General features: G+C 37.6%; 1 long non-coding RNA gene across 1 annotated transcript in view; it reads right to left on the bottom strand.

The window, feature by feature from the left end:
• Positions 1-204: 204 nt before the first annotated feature.
• The window catches only part of LOC110205651 (uncharacterized), a 47035-nt gene continuing 25794 nt past the window's right edge, over positions 205-21445 (bottom strand). The window contains exons 5-7 of the long non-coding RNA XR_013485347.1: positions 12575-14697; positions 11471-11615; positions 205-3106 (exon numbers count right to left, since the gene is read on the bottom strand). This is a non-coding gene — a long non-coding RNA (uncharacterized LOC110205651). The remainder of the gene's footprint in view (positions 3107-11470; positions 11616-12574; positions 14698-21445) is intronic.

Genomic DNA, 21445 nt, shown 5'->3' with positions numbered 1-21445 from the left:
TTCAGACACTCCACCTAGCATGGTGCTCTATAAATTTCATATGTTCAATACATAGACTGAGAGCTGGAAGAATCAGCTGATTGATTGGGGGTGTGAGAGTACCCTGCTCAAAGTCAGAAGGAGTCCCAGGGTTCCTTCCAGCCCTCTGATTCTCCAATGGCTCTTAAAACATGGCTAAAAATTAACAGAACAGCACAGGGGTGATCAGCAGGAAGTTAGCATTTATTTTGTTCTAGTTAAGTCATTGTTTCCCTAAGATAAATGGGATTTGCTGTAATGAGACCAGTGCTGTGCTTTTATTAATAAAAGAGAGGCAATATGGTGTAATAGAAAGGGCACTGGGGTAGGAATCTGGAGACTTGGGCTCTGCCACTGTTTAGCTTCATTATCATCAGTGAGTCAGCTTGTCAAAGAGTCTCTCTGGCTCTCAGTATCCTCATCTATAAAATGAGGAAATTTGACTAGATAAGGTATCTTCCTTCCAACTCTTCACATTCTCCAATTGTATATTGCTAATAGGACCAGTAATCCTCTTTGCAGGCACCACTGGGGAAAAAAACAGGAAGTTTGGTCAGGGTTTGATTGTAAGCAAAGTTCCCAACCAATTGCTGGCCTGAGGGCAGCAATTAAGTGGAGTGAGGGAAATGAAATGGTTGACTGTTGGAAAAAGAAGTCAAAAAAGGCCTTTGGTGGGATTTTCCTATGGAGAAGTTTCATGCACCTGAAAGCTACAACACAACACGCTCCTATTCCCCAAACACGGCTGCTTTGTTAGCCAGTGTTTTCAACTCCCGCCGCCAGGCTCTAGGCCTTCCCCCAGCAGCTCATGCTGGCTGCAAGTGTGGGTGGCTCTTGAAGGAAGAGAAGACAGCTGCTGTCATGTGTATGTTCTGTACCACATCCAGCATGTTGTGGGCTTTCCATAAATATTAAACAGTTCTAAGGCTGGCTCTCAGTTTAAGAACATAGGAGTGAAGGATTGTAATAATACTATACTTCAGTCATCTTGCTTGCTTCCACGACTCCTTGTCCATTCTAAGGCATCAGGCCAAGGTCACTACTGAGGCAGAGCTGCTCACTTGTTATTCAGTGTCTGTTTTCTCAGCAAAGGAAGATGGCATTTACACTGGCGATGACAAAACTAAAATGACTAACAAGGTGATACCCAAGATAACAGAAGAAATTGTAAGAGAGCACCAAGATTCCCTTTATCACTTCATCCACTTGGTCCAAAAGAATTGCACTTTAACCCTAAAAAGAACTGACAGACGTGATTGCTGAGGCACTGTCATTGATATTTGATAAATCATAGGAAATGGGAAAGATACTGCAGAATTGCAGAAGGTGGGGGGGTGTTTCCAAAGAAGGAAAAGAACAGACTACAGGCCAATGAGCTTGATTTGAATTTTGGGGAAAATTCTAGAATTATTTAAAAGATGGTTGGTAACTATCTAGAAAGTAAGTCCATCATTACAGTCATCATGCTTCATCAAGAATGGGTCATGCCAGAATAACCTCATCTTCTTTTTTTCACAGGATTACTAAGTTAGTAGAGGACAGGAATGCTGTCAAAATATTTTGTCCAGATTTTAGCAAGGTTTCTGTTTAAAATTTTTAAAAATCTTTTTCAGATTACATGTAAAAACAATTTTTAACTTTCATTTTTTTAAAATGTGAATTTCAAATTTTCCCTCCTTTCCTTCTCCCCCCATCCCTGAGTTGACAAGAATTTAGAGATAGATTATGCATGTGTAATCATGCAAAACATGTTTCCATATTGCTCATGTTGCAAAAGAAAACATACCCCCCTCCAAAATAACAAACAAGAAAAAATAAAGTGTTTTTTTTTAAAGTGTGTTTTGATCTGCATTCAGACTCCATCAGTTCTGTTTCTGGAGATGGATAGCATTTTTCATCATAAGTCCTTCAGAATTATCTTAGATCTTTGTTTTGTTGAGAATAGCTGTCATTCACAGTTGATCATCGTACAATATTGCTGCTATTGTGTACCATGTTCTCCTGGTTCTGCTCACTTTACTTTGCATCAGTTCATGTAAGTTTTTCTGAAAGCATCCTTTTAGCAAAGTTTCTAATGAAGCATTTCTTATTGTTCTCATGAAAAAGATGGAGAAATAAGGATCAGATGATCCATGCAGGAACACTGATTGAGAATTGGTTTGTGGGGCAGACTGAAAGAGTGGCAGATCACTGGTATCAATTCAGTATGACAGGAGGTAGCCATTGGAATACCCCAAAGATCTGTGATTGGCCCTGTGCTATTTAACATTTTGATCAAAGATTTGGATAAAGGCAGAGATGGGATATTCATCACATTTTCAAACAGCCCAGAACTGGGAGGCAGAGCAAATACATTGAAGCATAGAACCAGGGCCATCTTGACAAGTGAGAGAGCATTGGGCCACATCTAATGAGCTAGAATTCAACAGGGATAAATGCAAAATCTTGCATTAGGTACACAAAATCAACTTCATTGATAGTCAGTAGTTGTTCAGGAAAGAAAAAAACACTAGTTGGGGGAGAAGGTGGCATGGTCGAATGGATTGTAAGCTCAGTATGAGTCAGCAGTATGATCTGGTTGCCAAAAACATTAATTCAATCTTGGGTTGCATTAAGAAGGGGTAGAGTATCCAAAAATAGAAAGGTAACAGTCCCATTGTGTGGTTGTTCAGTCATTTCAGTTGTGTCCAACTCTTCATGACTCCATTTGAGATTTTCTTGGCAAAGATACTGCAGTGGTTTGCCATCTCCTTCTCCAGCTCATTTGACAGATGAGGCAACTGAGGCAAACAGGGTTAAGTGACTTTCCCAGGGCCCCAGAGCTAGTAAATGTTTGAGGCTGGATTTTGAACACAGGTCTTCCTGACTCCAGGATTGGCACTCTATCCACTGCGCCATCTAGCTGTTCATAGTCCCGCTGTACCATGCCTTCATCAAAGCTCAGCTGGAGGGTTGTGTTCAGTTCTGGGTACCACAACGTAAGAAGAACATTGATGAGCTAGAGAGTGTGGAGAGCTGGGCAAACAGGTAGGTAAAGGGCATTGACTCCGTGGCATAGGTTCAGTTAAATAATCTGAATGTGTTCATCCTGGAAGAGAGAAGAAAGGCTCAGGAGACATAGGAGAGGTACATTCAAATAGCTTTAGGGCTGTCGCATGGGTGAGGATTGTTCTGTCTGGCCCCAGAGGACAGAATTGGGAGCAATGCATGGAAATTGAAAGAAAGCCAGTTTAAGTTTGGTGTCAGGTAAAATTTCCTAACAATGAGAGCTGTCCTAATGTGGAATGGTCTGCCCCAAGAGGGGGATGAAATCCCTCTCCCTGGAAGGCTTCAAGCTGAGGCTGGAGATGGCTTGCTGGGCACGTTATAGTGAGGGTGGGAGAGGGGTGTTAGTTGGACTAGATGGTCACCAGGGTCTCTTCTGGCTTTCACATTCTGTCAATTCTGTGAAACTAAACTTCATGAAGATTATCAGTAAGTGATTCACAGCACTAACTGTTCAAAGACATTCAACCACTTTTTCATAATCACACAGCTAATAAGTGTTTGAATTAGGACTCAAATCCAGGTCCCTGGGCTCTGAATCCAACCTTCTTTCCCCATTAACACACTTAAGAATATCAGCTCAGAGATAACTAGGGGGCAGAGTAGGGATGGAGGTTATACTTGGACTCAGAAAGACTCGAGTCTGAAACTTAACCTAAACACCTATTAACTGTGTTGTGCTGGATGAGTCATTTAATCTCTCTCATTCTTGCAGATAATAATAGCACCTATCCCCACTGGGTTGTTGTTGTGAAGACCAAATGAAATTTACATATGTATACATACATATGTTGCTGTTGAGTCCTTTTTCAGTGGTGTTTGACTTCATGACCCCATTTCTTGGCAGAGATACTGGAGTGGTTTAGCTGTTTCCTTCTCCAGCACATTTTACAGATGAGGAAACTGAGGCAAGCAGGATGAAGTGACTTGCCCAGGGTCACACAGCTAATAAGTGTCTGAGGCTAGATTTGAATACAGGAAAATGAGTCTTCCTGACTTCAGGCCTGACACTCTATCCACTGAGCCACCTAGCTGCTACACACACACACACACACACACACACACACACACACGTATGTATATATGTGTATATGTGTACATATGTACATGTGCATATATACAGATATATAATATATATCCATATCCATGTATGTATATGCTATGGATAGAGTGAGCCAGGACTCAGGAGTTCAGGAAAACTAAAACAGGGTCATGAAGAGTTGGATGTGACTAAAAAATTACTCAATAACATTTTTATATATATATATATATATATATATATATATAATATATTATATATATATATTTCACACACACATATATATATATACACACATATCACATATATAACAATCATATATATATATATATATATATATATATATATATGTTAGCTGTCATTGTTAAGCTTGTAGGAGAATAATGTCTCTAGTTCACCTTGATATGACTGGATCCATGCTATGTGCCCAGCCTTGTGCTAGGCACTGTAATAATAGCAAAATCTAATTCTCTTCCGTCGCTGAGCTTATAATATGACCTGGGAGGGAGGCAGGGTTTACACACATAACACAATCAGATGACAAATATAGGAGAGTGTATGATTAAGTGCCAAAATTCTTAGCTCACAGTGCCTGAAACTTGGTTAGTGTTTTTTCAGTAAATACTTGATGGTGATAATAATGAAAATGAGATGATGAAAGCCTAGAGAGTTTAAACAAGAAAAGCCACAGTAACCAGTCCAAGGCATAATGGTTGTTGTGTTTTTTTTTCCTTTGCTAGGGACTAATAGATTCAGACCAGGCATTTCTGCTAATTTAGGAGGCATAGCATTTTGCAGCTAGAAGAGGCCTTAGGGATTGTCTAGGCCAGGCGTTCTGAACATTTTCTGTGTCATGGAACCCTTGGGCGGTCAGCTTGATGAAGCCTATGGTGAAGCCTATGGGCCTCAGACTAAGATCCCAGGCTCCTGCTTCTAGTTCAGTCCCCTAATTTTATAGGAAATGGTCTCAGAGAAATTAAGTGCCTTTGGCTAAACATAGTTATCCCTTCCACATTGTGGGGTTACGAGTGTGGTGCCCCCCTCTTGCTGTCCCCACTTCCTTCCTCCCCCTTCCAAGAAAATTCATACCAAAATTTTTGGCCATTCCCTCGTACCAAAAAAGAAATCTAAATGATTATGGTATTTGAAGATAAAATATAATGATATCTTACAATATCATACATATATTTTACGCATTTCTGTGTTTCTAAACCTTTTCTGTGCCATCTGTGGCCTCTGCAAAACCCCCAAAAAATTCTTATTGAATTTCTTATACCGACCCATGATATATCAAAACTACTATGGGGAAAGTCATGATGTAGAAGGGATAACTGTACACCAAGCTAGTAAATAGCAGAGACAGAATCCAAAGTTGGGTCCTCTGATCTGAAGTCTGGCACCCTGGATCCTCTACCACAGTCTTAAGGACTTTCAACATGTTTTTCCTTTATTCTGCCTTAGGAAATATAGACACAGTTATCCAACGTGCTAGAACCTACTCAGGTCCTCACATCTGGTAAAAAAAAAAATGTCAGTTAGAAATGAAATTAGCAAAAAAGTGTTGGAAAGAGGCAACATGTGGCCATAGGCAAGGCCCTAGCTCACTCTGAGCCAGCGTCCTCCTTTGTAAAATAGCAATGACAATACTAGTACTGGATGCCTCATCAGGCTATTTTGAGGAAAGCATTTTGTAAATTGTAAAGTGCTATGGAAATGAAAGATTGCTAGCATTTTTTCCTGGTTTGTAATCTTTTTAAATGCTTTCAAAACTTGTAACTTTTGAAAAACAGCCAGGTTGCAGCTTCCCCTTTTACTATCCCACCAAACATATATGACACATTCTTAAATTTGGTAGAAAAAAATCATGAATTCCAGATGGAACGCTCTGTTTACCAGCTTACAATTCAATTTAGCCAATATTTATTAAGCAATTACTATGGGAAATGCTTTTTTTCCCTTGAGGGCAAGAGATACAAAACTGAACCAAAATAGGGGCCCTATTTTCAAGGGGTTTTTTTTTGTATGCTAGGGGAAGCAAGGCAAATACACAAATGATTATAGCACGAATTATATGATAGTGGATAGGATAAGTACAGAGGGGTTTGAGAGGCACCCCACAACCTCCAGGATCAAATATAAAACCCTCTGTTTGGCTTTCAAAGCCCTTCACCACCTGACCCCTTCCTACCTTTTTACATATTATTGCATTTGCTCTATGACCTAGAGTAGAGGCCTTCATGATAACTGAAGGAGAAGCAAGGTGGTTTCAATCCTCATTCCCTTCATATATACAATCAATTGTCAAAACTTGTCATTTCTCCCTGCATGTCTCTGCCATGCTCCCCCTTCTCTCCACTCACACGGCTACCACCCTATTTTAGTCCTGCTTCACCTCTCACCTGGACTAATGCAATGGAGCTCTCACATTTGGGCTCTGTCTACACAAAAACAAAGAGCGGTCAACTTTTAAAACCTAGGCATCCAGATGGTGCGGTGGGCAGAGTGCTGGACCTTGACTGAGGAAGAACTGTGCTAAAATTCTGCCTCGGACACACTAGCTGTGTGACCCTGGGCAAATCAGGTGACCTCTCTCAGTAGCTTCATCTGTAAAATGGGGATAATAATAGCACTTAAGATGAGCTTCAAATGAAATAACATTTGTAAAGTGTTAAAGTTCTATATAAATGCTACCTATTCTTATTAAAGATACATCTCAATGTAGTTACAGATATGCTTCACTCCCCCCCAAAATTGTGTAAATTGAATTTTTGTAGACTGAGTCTTATTTTACCACCCACTTCCATTATAATTTCAAAGATGTTTCATCATTGGTTTTGACTGATCATTAGTTGGCAATGGCTCTAAACACTTCAGTTTTAAGTTTCTTGGCAACTCGGTCTCTTTGACATGTAGTTAATGAGCTGTAAAGCAACCCTGCAGTGCATCCTTTTGTATAGTGAAGAATCCCCTTGAGATCCAAGTAGCAAACCTCTAACTTGTTACTTTGCAAATTCACATTTTCATATATCTTGTCAAATTTCCTGAAAAAACATATCTGAACTTTATTTTATTTTTCTTTACAGAGTATCTGCATGTTATTTGTTTTAAAATAAATTTTGTTGCTGTCTTTTTTTATACCATCATGATGTCTCCCAGTATTACTCTCTCACCACTCCCCCATTTTCAGAGAGCCATCCCATAGTAATATTTTAAAGAGAAAAAATGAGGAAGAGAAAAATCAGCAAAATCAATCAATATATAAAAAAAAGTCTGAAAATACATGCAGTGATCCAGATCCATGCACCTCCTACTTCTGTAAAGAAGTCAGGGTGGAGGAGATGTCTACTCTCTTCTTTAGGGCCATGCAGCTTCCCTGTTATTTTACAACATTCACTTTTGACTGTTTTGTGGGTGTTGTTCTTTCCATTTACATTAATGTAGCCATTTGTGCATATGATTTTCTTGGCTCTTTACTTTACTCTGCATCAGTTCATGAAGATCTTTCCATGAATCTCTGTATTCATCTTAATCATCATTTTTTACAGCACAGTAATATTCCATGATATTAATGTACCACAGTTTGCTTAGCCATTTCTCAATTGATCAACATCTATTTTGTTTCCAATTCCCACTGCCACAAAAAGTGTTGCTGTAGATATATTGGTATATATAAGGACATTCTTCTTATCAATGATCTCCTTCATGTATAAGCCTAATAGTGGAATTTCTGGGTCAAAGAGGAGACATTTTGGTCACTTTATTTGCATAATTACAAATTACTTTCCAAAATGGTTGTATTGATTCATAACTTCCTCCAACATTGACTATCCCCATCTTTTGTCATTCTTGACAACTTGCTAGGCAGTTGGTGAAACCTCTCTGAAGTTTATTTCGATTTACATTTCTTTTATTATTACTGATTTGGAGCATTCTTTCATATAGTTATTAATAATCTTCAACAGTTCCTTTGAGAACTGCTTGTTCATAACGTTTGATTAATTGTATATGTTGAGAAATGCTTTTTGGTTTTATGTGTATCTATCTATAGGTAAATAATATGTGAATATATGCATATGTATGCATATGTGCATTTATATATGCATATATACATACATCTTGGATACTAAACCTTTAGCTGAGAAATTGATGCAAAAGTTTTTCCCCCATGTGACAGCTTCTCTTCTTATTGTATCTCCATTAATTTTATTTGTGTAGAAGTTTTTCTGTTTCATGTAATCAGTTCTCTGACTAATTTTTTGTGATTGCCTCTGTCCCTTCCTTGATTAAGAATGCACCTCCTACTCATAGCTATCAAAAGTATATGGTCTGCTTCTCTTCTAATTTTTTATGGTATAATCTTTAATTTTAAGGAGTATCCATTTTGAACTTGTTGCAGAATATGTGGTAAGATGTTAGCATGAACCTAATTTCTTCCAGATCACTTTCCAGTTTTCTTAGTAGTTTTCATCAGAAAGACAGTTCTTTCCTAAGTAATTTATGTTTCATAGTTTATTGAATACAAGATTATTGAGTTCCATCATTTTGATTCTCTCTTGCCTAGTATGTTCCATTGAATTAGCTTTTTTTTTCAACCTCTATCAAATGACTTTGAAAACTGCTGTTTTAGAACATAGCTTGAGATCTGGAAGTGCTATTCTTCCTTCATCCTCACCTTTTACATTATTTCCCCTGATACACCAGATCTTTTATTTCTCCAAATTAACTTTGTTATTGTTTTGCCAAGTTCTGTAGATTATATTTTTTGATAATTTGATTAATAGAGCATTAAAGTTGTAAATTAATTTTTGTAGTATTATCATTTTTATTATATTAGCACAGCCCAGATGTGAGCATTTACTATTATTCCTGCTACTTAAATTGTTCCTTATTTCTATTAAAGGGCACTTTGTAGCTAAATCTACCTTAGATTTTTTTTTGTGCTTTGGTAGGTTAATCTCAAAAATATTTTATGTATTTTATAGTTATTGAGAATGAGATTTCCCTATTACTGCCTCTTGTTATTATTGTATAGAAATGCTGTTGATTTTTATGGATTTATTTTGTACACTGCACTTTGTTCAAGATATGAATTGTCTCAATTAACATCTTTGCTGATTCCCTAGAATTTTCTAAGCAAATCATGATGTTAGTTTCACCTTTTTCTTTATCTGCCTTTATACCTTCAATTTCTTTCTCTTTTTTTAAATTAGTATTGCTAGAATTCCTAGAACTATATCAAATAATTGTGGGAAGAATGAGCATCCTTGCTTTATTCCTGTTTTTACTGAGAAAGCTTCTAGTGTATCCTCATTCCATATGATACTTGCTTTTAGTTTTACATAGCTCTTTTTATGATGACAAAAAAAGATTCATCTATATTTGCATTTTATAAGATTGTATTTGTTTTAAGTTTTATTAATGCCATTTGTTTTTGTGGCATCCATTTTCCTGATCCTGTATGCCTCTTGTCCCCCACCCCACTACTGAATTCTCCCTTATAACAATAAATAAATAGACAGACAGACAGACAGATAGATAGATAAGCAAAACCAAGACACTTACTCAGGTTGGCAGAGTATGCAAAGCCCTCCACCTCTCCACCATGTGCAGGGAACCACGTTTCAAATGTTATTCAAAACTAATAAGATCAGTTATTACTAATAACAAGAGGTTAGGTGCCCTCTAGTGTTGGTTTTGTTTACACTTGTAGACATTACGTATATTGTTCTCCTGGTTCTGATCATTTCACCTTACATTCTTCCCATGTTTCTCTGAATTCCTTATATTCATATCTCTTGTAGCACAAAAGTAGCTCACCATACTTGTATACTACAACTTTTTTCAAACATTCCCTAATCAATGGGCACCTACTTTGTTTCTAGTTTTGTTTCTAATGGCAAAAAGTGCTATTATTTACATTTGATATGTATTGGACCTTTTGTATATCAGGCTGTTTTTTCAATGTTTTATCTCTCTGGGAAACATGCCTAGGTATGGGACCTCAGTGTCAAAAAGTCATAACAGCTTAATAACTTTTCTTATATAATTTAAAATTATTTCCTAAACTGCATATAAAGTACATTTTAAAAACATGTATAAATGACTCATAGCACTGCCCCATAAACGTTATTGAAAATAAAGTGTTCCCCACAAAATCAAACGTCTATATAGATAGCTACATATCTATCTATGGCTTGGTTTCCATACTGGGGTAGAAAAACAGTATTTATTACCCATTATTAATACCAAAATGATACATTATCTAATTTAACCTCACAACAGGGAGACTTTGGTTAACAAATAAAGTTTTAAGTCTTGATAAGTATTTCCTCATTGAAATGGATCAGTAATCTCCAGCACTTCAAAATGATTAAAAACCTAGTTTCTTTGCCCTTACCCACCCAGACCTCACTAGTACTTGCCAGGTGGCTCTTAGAAGCTCAGGAAGCAGAGCTAAAAGCTAGGGAGGAGAAAAAGCAAGAGAAGAAGCAATAGAGTTGATCTTTTAAGTGCGTAAGTTTTATGAAGTGAGGTCCTTGGTCATAAAGGTTGTGCAGACCAGTAAAAATTTGTTACAGATCCTGACCAGAAGTTGGGATTATTGGTTCAGAGATGATGGCTCAGCAACAAAACTATTCAATATGGCAGGAATATGAGGCAAGCTAGAGAGGGAAGGTAGTTTTACTGGGGAATTTCTAAATTCTGTGTCTAGTTATGAACTAATTGGGAAAAAAATACCTATAACAATAACAAAGACAAGCATTTATTAAGTACCTATCATATACCAGGCCCTGTGATAGATACTAGGAGTACAAAGATGAAAAAAAAAATCCCTCAAGTAGCAGAGTGTCAGGCACACAGAAAGAATTTAATACATATTAGTTGAATTCAATTCTACTGAGGTAGTGAGGACAGAAGTTAATTATATATAGATGGGGCTCTGAGTTTCAAGTCCTGGTTTTCCATTTGGGGCACCATGTCTTCTTGATACACCGTGGTGAAGTCTTAGGGCACAGATGAGACAGGAGAAGGTAGTCAGAAGTGGGTGTTTTTTTATCTAGTTAGTTTATAGAATGTAAGCTTCTTGAAATTAAGGATGATTTCATCTTTGTCTTTGTATCCCCAAGATGGTAAAAGTATTAATATCCTCATTTTACAGATGAGGCTCAGAGAGCTTGCATGATAGGTTCAAGGTTACACAAGGTTGCTTTAAGGTCTGAGCTAGTAAGCATCAGAATTAGGATTCAAAGCCAGATTGCAGGTTCAGCACTGTTTCAATTCAAATGTACTTAGGAAATTGGCATCCTATGTAGCATATTGGATAATGTGCAGAGCTTGGAATAAGGAAGATATGGATTCAAATCTTACCTCAGATATTTCCTGTGAAGGATCTTGGACAAGTCACTTAATATCAGTGTACCTTATCTTGTGACCTTCTTTGGTGAAGGGAGTTGCCATCTAAATTAAAGCAAAAATACTTCCTTTCATGCGTATGTGAAAAGCCTTATGTTAGCTGCAAGAGACAAAAAATAAAAAATAATGACCCAGTCCTAGCTCTCAAGAGCCTGTATTTTACTCAAAGGGATGCAAACATATACATGTAAATATATATCTGTGTGTATACATATACATACGTGTGTGTGTGTGTGTGTGTGTGTGTGTGTAGGTATAATGCAAGGTTGAATTTGATAATGGCAAAAGTGACATCCAGACAAAGTGAAAACTTGAGGAAAAGTTTTTGAATTTTTTTTTTCATATCTCCATGTCTTCTCAAAGAGGACCAATGATATCAGGAGGGGGGATGTCTTGACTTGCAAGTGAATTCTCCCACTGCATTTTGAAGACATCGCCAGTTGTCCTGACCTGTCTTGCCACTGGACTTCTATGGCTCTGGAGGAGAGAAGGAGGCTGATGACTTTGCACAGCCCTGCCTCACTTAAATCCAATTCAGTTGCAAGTCAAGCCTTCACTCTCTTGGGGTTATTGGTCCTCTTCAAAGGATGAACAACAAAGAACAATAAGAGATCAGATTTGAACTCAGGAGATGAGTCTTCCCAACTCTAGGCCCTGCACTCTATCCACTGCAACTCTTAACTGCCCTTGTGTTTTCCTATACCCAAAGAAAACACACATAAGGACCAAAACCAAAAACACAACAGTTCAATCCTTTCAATTTTCCCCCTGAAGCTTACACCAGAGCAGAGGAAGTACACTTTAGTGGCAAAAATACTAGACTCAAAGTTAGCAACCTTGGGTTTAAATTTTGCCCCAGACACTTGTTTACTTAGTTTCCTTCAGCTGGTCCCTTATCTCTCAGAATCTCAGTCTCTTCAGCTGCAATACAGACACAATAATGCATGTGCTACCTAGCTCATAGGATATAGTGGTGGTCATGGTGGTTGTGGTGGTGGTGGGGAGTGTTTTGAAAACAATGAAGTGTTACATGCATATGAATTGTCTTTTGGTTCAGACCTGTGATTTCATCAGTGTAAGGAACTCCCTCTGTGGAAACTCCTCTGGCAATGCAGATTGGCAACTTGGCTGTAAATTACAGTCTTAGAGAGTTCTGTGGGAGCAATGATTATTTCAATGTTGAGCAAATATTATGTTACAGGGGAAAAGTTGGAATTGGGAGGCAATGTGGGATAGCAGCAAGGCACTTGATTGGAAACCAGAGGTCTGAAGTCTGGTCTTGGCTCCTGTACTAACTTTCTGTGTGACTATGGGCAGATCACTTCACTTTGGGTTTTAGTTTCCTTCTCAGGAAAAGGAGGGAGTTGAATTGCATAATCTAGCTCTCCAATTCCATGCTTTGCTAAGCATAATCATACTACCACCATCTGTAACAGAGTGGTTGATTGTTTTAAAAATTACATTAATATGCTCAATACACACCCAACTTTTTTTTCACATCTCCACATGTCTTCTAAATTCAAAGCATTAGCTAAGAATCAAGAACATGTAACTAAAATTAGAGAAATCTGTGGAATTCACCCAAATTAGAGATGCATAGGATGCAAGAGGTTCCACCCTTACCTCCTCTCTGCCAATCTCCAATTCCCTCTCCCCTATCACTTCCTAGCTTAAATTAAGATTTACCACCTCCAAGAAGCTTTCTCTTCTGAAAGGATTTGCTCTATTAAACAACATGCTAGATTTGAGAGTCAGGAAGACCCAAGGTCAAATCTTGTTTCTGACACTATAAGTCAATTCATGGCGAAGTCACTTAGTATTACTGAATTTCAAGCAACTCTGAGACTTAGCTACTAAATTATAGCTGGGTTGTGATCTGTGTTGACTGGTAACCCTCTACCTTAAAAATCACAGATGCTTGACATTGGTTTCTAGTTAGCACACTACCACCCATTTGCCTATATTTTTTAGTTAGCATGGATCAATAAAGTGCTTTTTTTCTTCCCAATACATTAGGAACATCCTTTGTCTTGTCTTCTGTACTGTACTACAAGTTATGTGGGTGCATAGACTGTGCTTTCTTCTCATAGTATTCAGGTATCCCACTACATGTCTCTGACTCTAGACCATGGTTCATATGTTATCTAGCGATCCACCAGGAAAAGAATACCTAGCATGGGCATCATAGCATCTACCTTCCACCTTCTCCATCCCCTTCCAGCTCTTACCCTTGCACTAAAATCAGCGCTATCATTTTGACTAGAAAGGGTGTGATGAATAGATGCCTTTTGGCATTTCCACTCATAATTCTTATGATTCTTCAGGCCAAAGCTTCTTTTCATGGCACATACTATCCTATACGTGTCATATTCCTCTATCAAAATATAAGCTCCTCCAGGAAGAAGGGCTATCTCATGGTTTTTTTTTGTATTTGTATCCCCAGTGGCCAGCACAGAGCCTGGAACATATTTGTTGATTAATGAGTGCTCATTTGTTCATTCTGCCTGGTGCAACAACCCTTCTGGGCTTATTCTCTCAGTTCTGGCTGGATTAACTAGTATGATCCCAAGAAGGTAGTTGATCAAAATTTCCCTAAGAACTCTAGGGCTAACCCTAGATAGCTGAGGTATCCTAACACTAGCACTTACAAACCCTATCTGATGCGTTCCCCAGTATCACTCGACCAAATGATAACTTAGCTTTAACAAAGGAATATTTACTGAGGAGATACAGCAAGGGCAAAAGTACAATGATTTTACGTAAACCGGGAGGCGCACTCTCCTCTCTTCACACACTCAATCCCTGGACAGAATAGACTCAAACTTAAAGTGGTTGGTACAAAATATCCCCCCACCCCAGCTGCATGTGGAAGGGCACTTCTTGGCCCTAAGAATTATTTTCTCTCTTCACTGAGATCCCACAAAGTTCACTTCTGGAGGTGGCATAGTCAGTGGATGAGTAGTTTGCTTGTTTTCAGGACATGATGTCTCAGATCCCACCTAGATTCACTGCTGGTCTGGGTCAAGCAGGTCACTCCTCTGTGCTGGCACTGCATTCAATTGCTGTGATAGCCAATAGATTCTTTCACCAACTCCAGTTGCTGGTCTTCCAATGGTTCTTTTAACCTTTCAAAGCTCACAAGATTATAAAATGGTCAATTTGTTCTTCAGATACTCATTTACCTATAATCAAGAAAGAATAAATATGAAACAAAAGAAACAGAGGCACCAAGCTTTCCCTGACACATGGCAGCTGGGTGGGAAGATAAGGCAACCATAGCTACTGCTATGTAGCTCCTCCCAACACTGGGAGGCTTCCAGCAGTTCTTCCTTTTCTCATCATTAGGAAAGAAAAAATGCAAAAAAGGACTGAGGGAGGGGGCATATCGATCCTTTTGTTTGCAAATTTTGGTTCACTTCCATTATTAGTCATTTTGGTTATGAAGCCAGTTAAAAAACTCCTTATCACCACACAGAACCAGCCCCTCAGACAATCTTCGCCAGAATCTGCACCACAATCCCTCTTCCCAAAGTTCTATATATTAGATTGGCAGTAGGCAGAGAATATTGTTTATACTCTGTATGACCCACTAGGAAGAACATATCCACCCCATGTTCTATGAACTAGACCTTCATTGCCTAGTTCCCCATTGTTATTGTTTAGTTGCTCAGTCATGTCTGACTCTACATGACTCCATTTGGGGCCTTCTTGGCAGAGATACTAGAATGGTTTGCATTCCCTTCTCCAGTTGATTTTACAAATGAAGAACTGAGGCAAACAGGGTTAAGCGACTTGCTCAAGGCCATAGAGCAAGTAAGTGTCTGAGGACAGATTTGAACTCAGGAAGATGAGTCTTCCTGACTCTGGGCCCTGTACTCTATCATGCAACCTAGCTGCCTGAGTCCCCATTATACTAGGAATAAATGGAAGCTTAAGAAATGCTTGCTGACCAGATGAATATGATCTGGTAAGCAGAAAACTTCCTCTTCATGGAAACATCTGAGAATGACTTAGGATTTGTGGTAGTTGCTATTAGGATCATAAAAGAACAGAATGGGAAGAAAGACCTTAGAGATCATTTAGTCCAATTTTCTTCTATTACAAATGTGGTCCAGAGCTTGGAACCCAAGTTTTTTTTTAATTCTTCTAGTCCAGTCCTATGTATGGGTTGTCTAGGGTGCCTACTGAGAGTGGGCTAGCTGTGGCGCTATTTCAGATGGGCCAAGGGTTTGGGGGCACTCAGAGACTGAAAGTTGTAAAAAGGTAAATTTAGATTTGACATAGAAAAACGTCCTCAGAATTACAGCTATCTAAAAGTGCTACTCCTTGCCTCAAAAAGCTTCAGTGGTTTCTTCTAAGAAAAAATATACACTTCTCTTTCTGGCATTAAAAGCCCTTCACAATCTAGTATTCTACTTGTCTTTCTATGGTTATTTCCCATAATTCTTTTTCATATACTCTTCATTTCAACCAAACTAGTCTATTTCCAATTTCCCATACATGATATTCCATCTCCTACCTTTCTCTTCCTTTGCACCAGCTATTACCCATTACTGAAACAATCTCTCTCTTCACCTCTACTTCTTGCAATCTTTAGTTCCCTTCAAGAGGCCTAGCTCAAGTACTACCTCCTTTATGAGATTTTTCTTGATCCCCCATTATTAGGACTTCCTTTCTTTCCTGGAATTACTTTATATTTTGTTTTTGTTTATCTGTGTCCATGTTGCTTCTGACTAAAAGTAAATCAGCTCCTTGAGGGCAGACCATTTTGATTCTGTCTTTGTAGACTAAATGTTTAGCATGATAGCAGGCTTTACATAAATGCTTTTTGTATTGAAATGAAAGGAAATGAATTGAGTTGAGTTGAATTTCATAAGACAGCTGACAAAATTAATGGAAGGTGATTTTTACAAAATCTGTGACCTTTTCAAGATATCTGGGAAATCAAGTGGGAAACATAGGTGTCATAGTATCTGAAAAGGTAACATTCCACAAAGTAGAAACAAAATTACGCTAAATGGTGCTGCTATTATTATGGTGAAATTCTAAATTTGATATGTACAAATTGCCACAATTCTTCCCAGTTTGATATCATTATTTTTCTCCAGGTCTCCAGATATTAGTTGTATGCTAAGTGCCTATAAGAGAGGTAATGTGGTTTAGTGGTCTATGTCTTGGTCTCTGAGTCAGGATGCACCTGAGTTTAGGTTCTGTCTCTGATACAAAGAGACTCTGAGCCAGGGCAAGTCATTTAACTTCTTGATACTCAAGGTAGCTTTTCTAAGACTAAATTGTAAAACAACTGTAGACCTGCATTGATGAAGTGATTTATAGTAATAAAATCTTTGTATTAATTCCTTACACTAATAAAACAACTGCTTTAGGACAAATAAAATAAAACAAAATTTTAAAAACTGGCCCCACTTTGCTTTGTTGACTGCGATCTGCACTTTATAATGACCATAAGCTAATTTTTTTCAAAGCTCATTTTGGTTGTATGTAGTTTTTCTTAATTTTTAAAATCTTTTATTTTAATCTTTAAAATTTAGCACCACATTAGCCACTAAAATGCAATCATCTTTATTCTGGGTGCTCTGTATCTACATCTACCAAAATTTTCAGGAAAACCACGTATAAACCAATAGTAAACTGGGAATTTTCAATGTAGAATGTATCTCCTTGAGGATAGGAACTCTCTTTATAGTTTGTCTTTGTATTCCCAGTGCCTAGCATGGTACCTTGCACATTCTAGTAGGTTCTTAAATAAATGCTTGATTAGATTAGATTGAATTGGAATAGGCAAAGGAAAAGTGGGTAAGAAAATGCATCCTCAGAGACAAGAAACAAGTTATGAAATTTGGAATTTAGAAAATAAAAATGAGTAAATTCTATTTTTTAAAGTAGCTCTGAAGTAACTAGTCAATGGAGAAATATGTTTTATTCAGTCCTTTTATTTGACTTACTGGGTACAGAATGTGATCTCTGGGAAATTTGAACCTCAGAGTGTTGCAGCATGATCCTCAGAACCTCTGACCATTTCCTTAGTTTATTTGTTTTTATTGATGCCTTTATGTTATTTGCTTTTTCTTTACATCATACTCATCTCTTAATATATACCCATAGACACATCAAAACTTTCCTTATCAGAAGAAAAAAGAATTAGGCAAAAAGCAACTATGTTTGAGAGTATATGAAGGACTCCATACACATAGTTTACTATTTCCCTATTTGGAGTAATGATGTTTCATCCTCTGTTCTCTAAAAACAAGATATACACTGTAATCAATTAGTTGCCCAGGTGGTAGAGCAGGCAAACACCAACACCTGGACCTCTGAGAGCCTCAGTGAGGGCAGGGGAACTGGTGGAAACCAGCTCAGAAAACCCTCAGGTGCCTCGGCACTCTACTGCAAAGGAATCCCCCAGTGCAGTAGCAGAAACAAGGGAGGAGGCAGCATTGCAAGGGGCCCCAGGCAGAAAAACACCCTGCAACACCCATCTAAAAGGAGCTGAAGAAAGCTAAAGGAAAGGAAAAGCAGGCAATCTAGAATTGCCTGAAAGTTCCTGTCATACAGATTCCAGCCCAACATGAGGAAAGCTGCCAAAACCCTAAGCCTCCAACTGCCAACATAAGAGGCCCCAGCACACAAAACCAGTGACCAAGACCTAGGCTCCCAACACAAGAAGCTTGGGTCAGTGCCCTCTGTTCCTCAGCAGGAAAGCTCAATCTCTTTAAAGACCAGAGAATAAAGAAATCATGAGTAAAAAGAAACATGCCATAGATTCATATTATGAGAAGAGTGGAGATCAAGACAGAAATTCTGAAGAGGACAACATTGTCAACAAACCTACATCTGCAACATCAAAAGGGAATATGAACTGGTCTGAAGCCCAAAAAGCCTTCTTAGAAGAGCTCAAGAAGGATTTTAAAGGTCTAATAAGAGAGGTAGAAGAGTCCTTCAAAAATACGATTGGCCAATTGGAAAAAAAGTACACTGAAGAAAACAAGTCCCTAAAAAACACAATTGGCAAACTGGAAAAAAAGTACACTGAAGAAAACAAATCCCTTAAAAATACAATTGGCCAACTGAAGAAGGAAGTACAAAAACTAACAGAAGAAAACAAGCTGTTAAAAACTAGAATTGGACAAATGAAACTAATGACTCAATGAAAGAGCAAGAATCAGTCAAACAGAAACAAAAAAATGAAAAAATGGATGAAAACATAAAATAACTCATCAGTAAAACAACCAACCTGGAAAATCGATCCAGGAGAGATAATTTAAAAATCATTGTACTACCTGAAAATCATGCTGAAAAAAAGAGCCTGGACAGTATCTTTCAGGAAATCATAAAGGAAAACTGCCCTGAAGTCCTAGAACCAGAAGGTAAAATAACCATAGAAAGAATACACAGCTCACCACCTCAAAGAGATCCTAAACTGACAACGCCAAGGAATATAATAGAAAAAATTCCAAAATTACCAGATGAAAGAGAAGGTGCTGCAAGCAGCCAGAAAGAAATAATTTAAATATCATGGAACCAGAGTCAGGATTACACAGGACCTTGCAGGTTCTACATTAAAAGGCCTCAGAGTGTGGAACATGATATTTCATAAGGAAAAGGAGCTTGGATTGCAGCCAAGTATCAACTACCCAGCAAAAATGAGCATGATTTTTCAAGGGAGGAGATGGATATTCAATGAAATAGGGGACTTCTAAATCTTCCTGATAAAAAGACCGGAGCTCAACAAAAAATCTGATCTTCAAGTACAAGATTCAAGAAAGACATAAAAAGGTAAATGGGACAGAAAGATACAAAATGTTGTTAATAAGGACAGACTGTTTACATCCCTACAAGGGAAGATGACTTTTGCAACTCTTGAGAGCTGTATTGTTATCACACCATGTTAAAGGAGTATACATAAAGGGGGTGGATATTGGTTGACTTTGATGTAATGATAAAAAAAGAATCTAATCAAGTGGGTTAAATATCCAAGTAAGTGGATTAGTCTGATCTTAGAAAATGTACTGAGAATGGAGGAGGCAGACAAGGGTAAATCACATTACAGGAAAAGACACAAAATCCTATTACAGCAGAGGGAAAGAAGAGAGGGGGATGAGCATTGTTTGAACCTAGCTCTCATCAGATTTTGTTCAAGAAGGGAATAACACAGTCAGTTAGGTATGGAAATCTAACTTGCCCTATGGGCAGTAAGAGGGAAAAGGGGAAAGAAAAGGGAAGGGGGATGGAAGGGAGGGAAGAAGCAGTTGGGGCAAAGGGGAAGGGGGGGAGGGGGATAATAGAAGGGAGGAGAGACTGAAGGAGGTGGTGGTCAAAAGGAAAGTACTGGTGAGGGGGGGAAGGGAGAGAGAAGAAAGAAAAGCATAAATGGGGGGGAAATGGAGAAAAAGACACTAATGGTAATCATAACTGTGAAAGTTGAATCACTATCTTTTTTTTTCTCTTCTGCTGAGTTTTGTTTCCTCTTTCTGATGGCCCCTCCTATTGGTTTTAGTATTTGCTTACAACTTCACTAATGTGAAAATATGTGGGTGTATAGCGTATATCAGATTGTGCACTGTCTTGGGGAGGGTGGTGGGGAGGAAGGGGGAGAAAGATTTTAAACTGAAAGGCATAGGGAAGTGATTGTTGATGAATCAAAATAAATTAATAAAATTAAAAAAAACATTTTGGTATATTTGGAAACTTTCTTTCTGTCATTTACCTCCTTAGGGTATATGCACAGTAGGATCTCTGGGTCAAAGGGTATAACAAGTTTGATGACTTGTTGAATAATTCTAAATAGCTTTCCAGAGTAGTGACCAGTTCACAGCTCCAATAACACTGCATTACTCAGTCCATCTTTCTTCAGTTTTCCCAATATTATCTATTTCTATTTTTTAACATCATTGCAAATTTGATTAATGTGAGAACTCAGAGTTATTTTAATGCTGTATTTAGGTTATTATTAGAACATTTTCTTATATGGTGTTGATCATGTTTTTTTTTCTCCTCTTCTGGAAATATTTATATTTCTTGACCACTTACCTATGAAAGAATGGTTCTAGTTCTTATATATTTATATCAAATCCCTACATATCTCATATATAAGAATTTATCAGACATATCATGCAGACATTATTTTCCTAATATTTTTCCCAATTGATCACTTTTTTCTTATTCTAGATGTATTGATTTTGTTCATGCAAAAGCTTTTTAAAAATTCTATGTAATATAAATGGTTTCTTTTAACTTTTTTGATCTCATGTATCCCTTGCTTGGCTAACTAATGTTCCCTAAGTTTCCCTAAAATATAGATCTGAGAGGCACTTCCTTCCATTTTCTTCTATTTAATTTAATTGAATTAATTTAATTTAAAAATTAACTGACAATATTTTATATTTAGGTCATATGTCTAATTAGAGCTTATTGTGGTATATGATGTAAGATACTGGTCTAAAACTAATTTCTGCCACACTGTTTTCCTAGCAAATATTGTCAAAAAGAGGCTCTTTCACCCAATGTTTCATTTTCTATGATTAATCAAACATTGGAAAAGTGTGTTTGGTTGTTTCTGAATCTTGTTTATATAATCTGTTCCACTGATCTACTTTTCTATTTTTTTTAACCACTACCAAATAACCATGATGGTAATAAGACCCCTTTATTTCTACTTCTTTTCTTTATTTCACTTGATATTCTAGAGGGGTTTTGTCTTTCCAAGTGAATTTTTTTGTTACTTTTTTTTCTAGTTCTACAAAGAAACCCTTTGATAGTTTTCACAACTATAGCATTAAATCTACAAATTTATTTGGGTAATACTATCATTTTTTAAAATATTGGAGCAGCCTGACCAAGAACAATGAATTTCTTTCCAATTATTTGTCTTCCTTTATTTCTGCATAAAATGCTCCTAATTATATTTACATT

The sequence above is a fragment of the Phascolarctos cinereus genome, unplaced genomic scaffold (assembly GCF_003287225.1).
Source record: "Phascolarctos cinereus isolate Bilbo 61053 unplaced genomic scaffold, phaCin_HiC Scaffold_3;HRSCAF=262, whole genome shotgun sequence".
Lineage (NCBI taxonomy): Eukaryota > Metazoa > Chordata > Mammalia > Diprotodontia > Phascolarctidae > Phascolarctos > Phascolarctos cinereus.
The sequence above is the reverse complement of the archived record's forward strand: the minus strand, read 5'-3'. Positions and strand labels throughout refer to the sequence as shown.